The following is a 10,023-nucleotide window of genomic DNA, read 5'->3' on the forward strand; positions in this document are numbered from 1 at the left end:
CAGATGTTGTGCCTCACCGCTATCAGCCACTCTGAGCGGATCCATCATCAGCACTAAGAACAAAGAATCTCCACAGGGGATTGGACCAGCACCTCTGTCTGGGGCACGTTATACATGCAGAGGACTGAGCCCTACTTTCACAAACCACAGGTCTGAGGAAAAGCCTGGAAACCAGCGTATTTATATTGTTACACGTTCTGATGCAACTGATCTCTGAATACTAGGAATACTGCTCTAGGAGCTGAATCTAAACAGCCTTTCACAGCACGGCTGACACACCGAAGGGCATGTTTCTTTGAGAATAGCATCATTTGCAAATATTTGCTAGTATTTAAAATTAGGGCCCTACTGGTTTGGTTCAGTGGATAGAGCATCAGCCTGCGGACTAAAGGGTCCTGGGTTTGATTCCGGCCAAGGGCACAAGTCGGAGTTGCGGGCTGAATCCCCAGTGTGGTGCGTGCAGGAGGTAGCTGATCAATGATTCTCTCTCTCATCATTGATATTTCTCTCTCTCTCTCCCTCTCCCTTCCTCTCTGAAATCAATAAAAATATAATTAAAAAAATAAAATAAAATCGCACTTTATTGTGTAAAAATTTTTTAAAAATAGGAATTTATTCCCTTAACTTTGAGGTTTGGACCTTGGCACCTTTGCCCTAGTACAGTGGTCGGCAAACTCATTAGTCAACAGAGCCAAATATCAACAGTACTTCTTCAAAATAGACTCGCCCCAGGCTAAAAACCGACTTCTGCGCATGGGCCACAAAGTTTCAATCACACTGTACGCGCGCCTGCATGTGGTATTTTGTGGAAGAGCCACACTCAAGGGGCCAAAGAGCCACATGTGGCTCACAAGCCGCGGTTTGCCAACCACAGCCCTAGTAGGTAGGTGTTGGCACACCCAGCTGCCTTTGCTCATGGAGTTGAAGGCAGGGATTTCTTTAGAGATCTCTTGTGAAGGCAGGGATTTCTTTAGAGATCTCTTGAGGAATCTAGATGTGACGAGATGAAGTGAAGAGTGGAAGAGGGGGAAATTGACTGACCTCTCTCTTTGGCCCACCCAGTGTCAGGTAGCAACTGCGTATGTGCTTAAACCTTTAGCCACTGGGGCAAAACGGCGGTTTTAAAGAACTCTCTGCTAGTGATATATATTGTTTTGATACAGGAAAATAGAACACATTTTGTAAGATTATTTGTAGAAAATATTTTAAAACTTTCTTCTTATATTGTGAGGTAGTCTGTAAGAATATGTAGTATAAGCTCTTTACAAAACAAATAATTGTACTTTACCATAACTTACCACATTTCTGGTTCTATATATTACTTTTATTTCTTCTCCCCAAATCAATTACAATATAATTTAAACAATTATAACCTCAAGGATCAAGAGTAGTAAAATGTAACAATTTAAGCGACAATGTCTAACATTGGGTGTAGATGGAATTATAGCCTAGCTCATCAGTCTATTAGATATTGAACAAGTCTGTTATAATAACTTAGACTTCAAATTAGAGAATAAATAGAAAAGACTAATTAAATTTATTTTCATCGGTATTTACTTTAGAATGTCCTAGAATTGTAAAGGCCTTTGTAAGCATATCATAGGTATTTACTCTAGAACATCCAAGAATTCTGAAGGCCTTTGCACTCATTGTTGGCTCTCATTTAATCAAATGCTCACTTCCTTGTCTTGGACACTGGTATCCAGTGCTGATTCATATGGTCTGACTTACAGGTTGAGAGCTTGCACTAAAAACTTCCTTTTGTAACTGAATACGGCAAGTTATGTTGCTCAGTCCCTGGTCTGTTAAATGTGAAAAACTCTAATCAAGAGCACCTTCACAATGAACTCTGGATTGTGAGTACATTTAGTGAAAATAGAAGCTTCCAGAGTGAGTGACCTCATACCCAATAAAACCAGCAGGTGGCGTACATATCACCTGATTGGGAGGAGGGGGCGGGCCTTGACCAGGCTTCTGTCTAAACACAAGGCAATTATTCTAATACGGTGTTAATAGATACTAATTAAAAGAATGTCAGGGTTAAGTTTCAGACAGCTGGGATACACATGTTTCTTTGCTGTAGGACTTACAGCCTTTACTATTTCAATGTTCACCGTCAGTCTTTTGAAGGGCCTAGATAGTGGCCTCTTACTGGACCACACACCCCTTTTGTGGGCTGGGGAGCATCTTGGGGTATTGCTGTTCTGTAGAACAGTCCACAAACTGAAAAAGCTAGAGGTCTCTACCGTTAGGACAAGGGCTGGTGTGTCATCTGTGGAATTTACTAGATCTTGACCAGATCTCCAGCCCCAACCACTGACAGCCTGGCAAGAGGTTGGATCAAGCAGTATATTTTTTTTTAACTGAGATGTAACATCAAACAGTAAAGTACACAAGTACACTGATTACATGTGTGTACATCCATGTAACTACTACCCAGGTGTATCATTCTGGTCCCTTTCCAATCAAAACAGCATGTACACACACACACACACACACACACACACAACCACTATTTCAATTTCTATCACCACAGACTAGACCAGCCGTGGGCAAACTACGGCCCGCAGGCCGGATCCGGCCCGTTTGAAATGAACAAAACTATTGAAAAAAAAGACCGTACCCTTTTATGTAATGATGTTTACTTTGAATTTATATTAGTTCACACAAACACTCCATCCATGCTTCTGTTCCGGCCCTCCGGTCCAGTTTGAGAACCCATTGTGGCCCTCGAGTCAAAAAGTTTGCCCACCCCTGGACTAGACAGTTCAGGCTGTAAGCTGTGGAGGCAGAAACTTCCCCATGCCATTCCAAGGTAAAACCTAGCAAGAAAACAAAGTCCAGGAAAAGCAAAATTCCCTTGAGAAGAAAGATCCCACATAAAGCTGACGCTTCCACCTCAGCAAGAATCTGTCTCCTTCATAAGGTGCCAAATTCTGATATTTGGGTAAGTGTGGCCAACAGCTGAATGAGCATACACAATGTGTTACAGTCCATAACTGTTCGTGTCTGTCAACTATAGTAATACTAGAGGCCCGGTGCACAAAAATTTGTGCACTGGGGGGCGGAGGGGCGCTGTGCCCTCTTGCAGTCTGGGACCCCTTGGGGGATGACCACCTGCTGGCTTAGGCCCGATCCCCCGGGGGATCGGGCCTAAGCTGGCAGTCAGACATCCCTCTGGCAGCCTGGGAGCCCTTGGGAGATGTCCACTTGCCAGCGGGGAGCAGGCCTAAGCTGCAGTCAGACATCCTTAGCGCTGCTGAGGAGGCAGGAGAGGCTCCCACCACCACCGCTGTACTGGCAGCCATCAGCCTGGCTTGTGGCTGAGCAGAGCTCTCCCTGTGGGAGCACACTGACCACCCAGGGGGCAGCTCCTGCATTGAGCGTCTGCCCCCTGGTGGTCAGTGTATGTCATAGTGACCAGTCATTCCCAGTCGTTCTGCTGTTAGGGTCAATTTGCATATTACCCTTTTATTATATAGGATAGAGGCCTGGTGCATGGGTGGGAGCCGGCTGGTTTGCTCTGAAGGGTGTCCCGGATCAGGGTGGGGGTCCCGCTGGGGTGCCTGGCCAGCCTGGGTGAGGGGCTGAGGGCGTTTTCAGGCTGGCCATACCTCCTTCAGGGAGGGAGGCCCTATTGGGGTGCCTGGACAGCCTGGGTGAGGGGCTGATGGCTGTTTTCAGGCTGGCCACGGCCCCCAGCCACCCAAGCTCCCAGTGGAGGCTGGCTGGAAGCAGGTATCTGGGATTTATTTATCTTCTATAATTGAAACTTTATTGCCTTGAGCGGAGGCCACAGCCAGCCAGGGCAGGCGGGAAGCTTGGCTTCCTCCATTGCCAGGGCAACCAAGCCTCCTGCTTGCTCCAGCTCCATGGCTGTCGGCCGCCATCTTGGTTGGGTTAATTTGCATATAGTCGCTCTGATTGGCTGATGGGCATGGCATGGGGCATAGGAGAGGTGTGGTCAATTTGCATGTTTCTCTTTTATTAGATTAGATTAATTCTCAGTCCTTGATCTTGGAATAATTTCCTCATGCTTACCAACTGTGTCATTTGGAAATTTTTAGTCACTTATCACTGTGTGGCCCATGGTCTAAAGGACATGGGAACCAAGGAACAAGTTGCAAAAGGACTAGACAGAAAATAAAGGAAGGTAAACATGCAAAGGAACAGGAAAAGGAAATTGATAAAATTAGTGAGGAGATGCCTAAAAGGAAGGATAGTTTTCTTTTCTTTTTTGAAATTTATTGTTTGGTTATTTTTACTATTTGGAAATTGAAACTGATTTCAAACACTGTGATCCCAATTTTAATAAACCAGAGTTAGTTTTATAAGGGCAGAACACATTTTATATGCTCCATCCCTTCCCCACTATCTGGTGGGTATCAGACATTATCGCCTTGGGCAGAAAAGCCTGCAGTGGCCAGACGGGTCATGGTGGTTTCTCTGTTGCTCATAGTTAATAGCCTTAGATTGTCTCTGTGATGTCCTGAATCCCTCCGTACAGAAACCCAAACTCCCAGACTTATAAAATTTAGGCCCTTTGGGATAGTCAAAGCCCAGTACTGAATATCAACAGGAGCAGGGTACCTTGTCAAAAGAAGCATGAGGAATCTCTTGTGTTCCTTTGGTTTCATGGGTTTTCAGGGTCCTAAGGGAAAGGAAGAATTTGGAGGTCAAAAATGCATTCTTATTTGGGGTGAGGAGGAGCGTAATAAAATCTCTGTAGAATGTCCCCATTTGAGTTAGACTCAGACGGAGGTTGACAGTAGTGTCCTAGGGCTTCTGTAACCAAGTACCACAAACTGGGTGCCTTCAAACACAGAAATGGACTGTGTCGCCGTTCTGGAGTCTAGACGTCTGCAATGAAGGTGTTAGCAGGACGTGGGAGAATCCGTCCTTGCCTCTTCCCAGATGCCAGTGGTTTTCCAGTCATCTTTGGCATTCTTTGGCTTGAAGCTGCATCATCCAGTCTCTGTCTTCATCATCACAGTGTTCTCCCTCTGTCTTTTGTCTTCACATGACTGTGTTCTTATGAGGACACCAGTCACATTGGATGGGGGCCCATGGACTGCAGCATGACCTCAGCCTAGCTAATCACATCTGCAACAACCTTATTGCCAAGTAAGGTCCCATTCCGAGATACTGGGGATTAGGACCTCAGTGTATCTAATTCACACCATAGCAATAATGATGCTGCTCTACAATTCACTGAGTAAAATGGTCTGTGTCAGCTATTATTCCAAGAGCCCCAAATGACTGGAGCTGGTGAGAAGAATGTTGCTGGAACCAGCAACCTCACTGGTTTTATCCAGAGGTGGTGTGATTTCTCAAGTTCTTATCTATACATATAAAAGCCAAGCAACTGGAATGACAGAATGACCAGTCCCTATGATGAGCACTTTGGCAGCCAACCAGCCTGATCGGTGCCCTGATCAGCCCCAATTGGCCCCCACACCCTGATTGGGGGGGGGCCAGTTGGCCAACCACCCATGGCCCCTCCCCCCCACCAGCCTGACCCCAATCAGCCCCCATTGGTGCAGGCCGACCGGACCCCACCTGTGCACAAATTTGTGCACCAGACCTCAAGTCTATATATTTAAAAGCCTAAACAACCAGCCGACTGGCCAACTGGCTGGTAGTTATAATGCATACTGATCACCAGGGGGCAAATGCTCAACTCAGGAGCTGCTGAGCGACAGCAACTTTGCAGAGTGCCCTCTTGCACTCTGGGACCCCGCTGGGGATGTTGGACTGCTGGTTTCAGCCCCATCCCCACAGGCCAGAGGGACCCCACTCACTCTGCAGATGCCCTTCAAGCCCGGGTGCCGCCCCAGGTGTGTGGCCAGCTGGGGAGGGACCACGAGAGGTTGGCTCTAGGGCATGTTCAGCCCATCTCACCCTGCCAGCCACCTTCTAATTAATTTACTTTCAATGTGCACAAATCTGTGCACCAGGCCTCTAGTCCTAAATAATGATGCAGTGTGTGTAGCACATCTCCAGTAAACAATGACATTTCTAGAGTTAAACAGACTGATAACCTTCAAAGAAAGAGCAGGAATCATATAAAAGATTATGGTCATCAGGCAATACATTTTCCTTAAGAGCTGGTTTCTAATCCATGTAATAGATCACTGAGCAAAGAGTTAGGAGAAGTAGGCTTGAGTTCGAGTCACACTGGCTGCTTAAGCAAATCACTTCACCCCTCTGAAACCCACTTACCCACCCAATAATTTGTTCTGTGGTGGAAGTATACCTCATGCCTGCCCCACCAGGAACCTGAAGAAACTATGCCCTACAAACTGTTCCTGCAGAATAGGAAGGGACCGTATTTATACTTTATTCACCCCCTGAAACAACCCACCACAGACCTCCCTCAGTGACCTCTGTTGCCTCCCAAAGATAAACAGACCCATCCTACTTCTGTCAGGAATTTGAAATTGGGAACCAAGAAACTATGAAGTATTAAAGTGGAAACTAGAATTGTAAAATATGAGACAAAATTGGAGCTAGAAAAGCCCGCCTGACTTGTGTGTTTTGGTAGCATATTACCAATAGTAGGTTAATAATTAATCAAACCTTTCCCTGAAGTTCACATTTTTTAGTATGACAGTGATTTTTAACTGGTGTGCAGCAAGAATGCAATCCCTGACTAGTCAGGGGCACTGACCTCTTTTCCTTTAGGTTGGCAAATAAAAAAATGACAACATCCAACACAACAATAGCCATCCGGTGTGGGTAAATCAAACTTATACCTATTTTCTTTGTCAGATCAGCAAAAAACATATTTTTTGGTGTGCCACAGAATTTTGGCAATTAGTTTATGTGTGCCAGGAGGTGAAAAAGGTTGAAAAATCGCTGGTATAACACATCAATAATACGAATTTATTTATACCTTACCTTATTTCAAGTATTTGGAGATTAAAGTATTTGCAGTAGACGTTTATTTTGCCTGCCTGGCATCCTACTTTATTCTGTGACTGACACCCCACTTATTTTGAAGACCAGGTCCTTCCCCAACTCCAAGTGTTTCCTGTCAATCATAATACCCCACACACTGGCCATGGAGAGGGGCCTGTGACCTTTCAGGCAGGCCAATCGAGTGCTTCCCTGGGACTTTCAGGATTAAATCTGTGGAGACAGGGAGCCCTTCCTGGGGACTGAGGTGCTGCTGACAGCCACACCTCCATCTATGTGTGCAGAAAGCCAGGAACATGAGGTCAACACATAGGAAGAGGTGAGACACGGAGAATCCTTGCATCATGTGTGTTCCTAAGGCTTGCTGCACCCCTCCCCTTCTCCCCATATGAGTAGATGAGCCAATAAGTCCCTTTTTGCCTAAGCTAGTGGGTTTCTGTTACTTCTAGCCAAGAGTCCTGGCTACTATAGAAGCTGATATTAAGGTTTCTTTCGTTTTGTCTTTTTTAATGTCTAAAATGGTATCTTCAAACTTAGGCAGAAAAGTCTACTGGGAAAAATACCTTGAGGCACCATTTTCCAAAAGAGCAAAATCTAAGATAGTGGTTACAGGAGAAAGGCCCTAAAGATAAACTACTGCACAGGAACTTACAGGTTACGCACAATCCCTTACCCACACTACACCACAGAGGCGTCTATAATGAAGGGACTACCTGTCACCGTACTATCTCATAGAAAGCACGAATGAAGGTCACGAAGTGCTCTGAGCAACTTGGAAAACAATAGTTTTTAAATCTATTGTATAAATGCATCATATATAGGAATGGTGAATTTAGATAAATTTCTCAGTCTTCTCCTTGCTCAATTTCCCTTTCTCTAACACGGGAGTAACAATGCCTCTCTTGAGGGGAGGTTCACAGAATCAGCAGTAACAGACAGGGCAAAGTAGGTTTACAGTTGCAAGTACACAAAACAGAGTTTGTTCTTGTATTAATATTTATTAGTTCTTGTATTATTTATTTGTATTAAACTGTAAAGCCACTTTTGCCCACCCCGGCATACATGGAGCTGGGAGAACACGACTCCTCTACGGCTGATATGCCAGGAAAGGAGGGAATGCTAACTATCCGGGCGTCTTTTGGAGTTGAAAGACATTTTGAAAGGGGGGCCATGGGGGGGCCTAGTTTTCTGCAGAGATTATATGTTTATTAGGTCCTGGAGGAAGAGGCAGGAGAGCTACCCCAGCCCTAAGAGACACGAGGATCCTGTGCTCTGGGAACACAGCTTGGGAACACCTGAGCAGGGCCGCATTCCCTACAGGCGCAGTGGCAGCGGAAACAGTGAAGGCCCAGCAAGAGCCTGGCAGGAGTGAGCTGCACCCGAGTGTGAGCTTATCTGTGAATCGGTGAGGAAAATCTGGAACTTCCAAGAATACTTGGGAGAGGACTTTCAGGGGACTGGGATCCTGCGTAATGTGAGGGAATCCCAAGTCAGCAAAACTTGGGTATAAAAGCTAATGTGACTTTATTCTTAAGAAGAACGTGTTGATCATTGAAATAGTTGGGTTCCATATGTAACAGGATTCGGTACCTGAGTATGAGCCTAATAAATAGCTGTCCTGTCATCCATTGTAAGATATCTCTCTATAGAATTCTAAGATTGGCCAGAGCTCTGAGAAGGTCACACGATGTCCTCTGTGTTAGTTAAAAGCAACATTAAGAATTTAGACTTGCTGAGAGCGGAATAGTTTACTGGCTTACATGTGCCCTCACCTCATTCCATCAAGACGCTGAGATTGCTAAGCAAAATAAAATTCCCCAAGATTACCTTTATGCACCAAAGTTTCAGGTACGTATTAAGGTACTTTGACTCACACTAGCATCATCTACATTTTACAGTGCAAAGTTCACTTTTTTTCTGGGGGAAAAAAATTTAATACTTTAGAAGTGCTTTTGTACCGACTCTAATATTTTGTCAAACATACCACTAATGACAAAAAAGTAAACTTATATATACCTCATGGGACAGGAATTATCACCAAGCATTTATGTCAAATGGGTTTTAAAAAAGTTCATAAATTTAGTAACCAATTAACCAAAATACTATCGTGGAAGCAAAGAAAGACAAATAGGCTAAAATTTCTTTCAGATTGTTCCTTTTTAAGAAAAATTTCAACTTGTTCATCATTTTTCATCTTCTTTGATGACAATGCGAACACTGAGTGAGTGCCAGCCACCACGCACGCGTTCACCAGCTTTTGTCTTCAGTGTAGACCGGGCAATGGCTACAGAGCTCAGGGAAGGAGGTGAGCAGCCATGCCTAGAGCGATTACGAAGAGAAAGTTCCTTGCTAGGCTGTATGGTGATTGCTAATGTTCCCTGCAGCTGTAACCGTACAAGGAACAGTAGTCACTTTAATGAAATTTGGTATGGTTTTAGCAACATGCCTGCCAATTTTGGAGCTCAGTTTGGAACATAGCATATTTCTGCCTACTTACATAAATTAGTGGTAATTATGCTTTTGACAAAGGAGAGGTCAACCTATGAGGTTTTCTTCAGAAAAGAATTATCCTTCTAAGCTGAAGGGAGACTAATTCATTTAATCCTCACAACCACCCTAAAAGGTAGGAACTATTGGTAAATACTTATTTAGCACTTACTATGTCCAGGCACTATGTATGCTAAATAAAATAGTCCTTTCAACAACTCTGGGTGGACACTGTTGTCAACCCCATTTACTAACGAGGGACGTGAGACACAGGGAGATTAAGCAGTTTGCCCAAACTAAAGTTAAATGATGCCAGTCTGTATTATAGAACAGAGATCTGGCAGGGTGTCCAAGTGCAATATTTCTAGCAACACCAACCAATTATTGAGTGCTAGCCATTTTACAATTTCTCCTTTAGTTATTCCAACAATCCTGTAAAGTAGCTTTTCTTACCCTCATTTTACAGATAAGGAAACTTGAACATTGTGCTCACGTCATGGCAGATTCCAACTGCTTTGTCATGCGTGTACATGGCCATTTCAGAAATTCTTGGAGCAGTCACTCATGATTTTCGGCTCTTAGAAACCCTCTGTGTATCGTTCGGGCCTCATAAATGTG

Source organism: Myotis daubentonii, chromosome 5, assembly GCF_963259705.1.
Source record: "Myotis daubentonii chromosome 5, mMyoDau2.1, whole genome shotgun sequence".
In the NCBI taxonomy this organism is placed as follows: Eukaryota; Metazoa; Chordata; class Mammalia; order Chiroptera; family Vespertilionidae; genus Myotis; species Myotis daubentonii.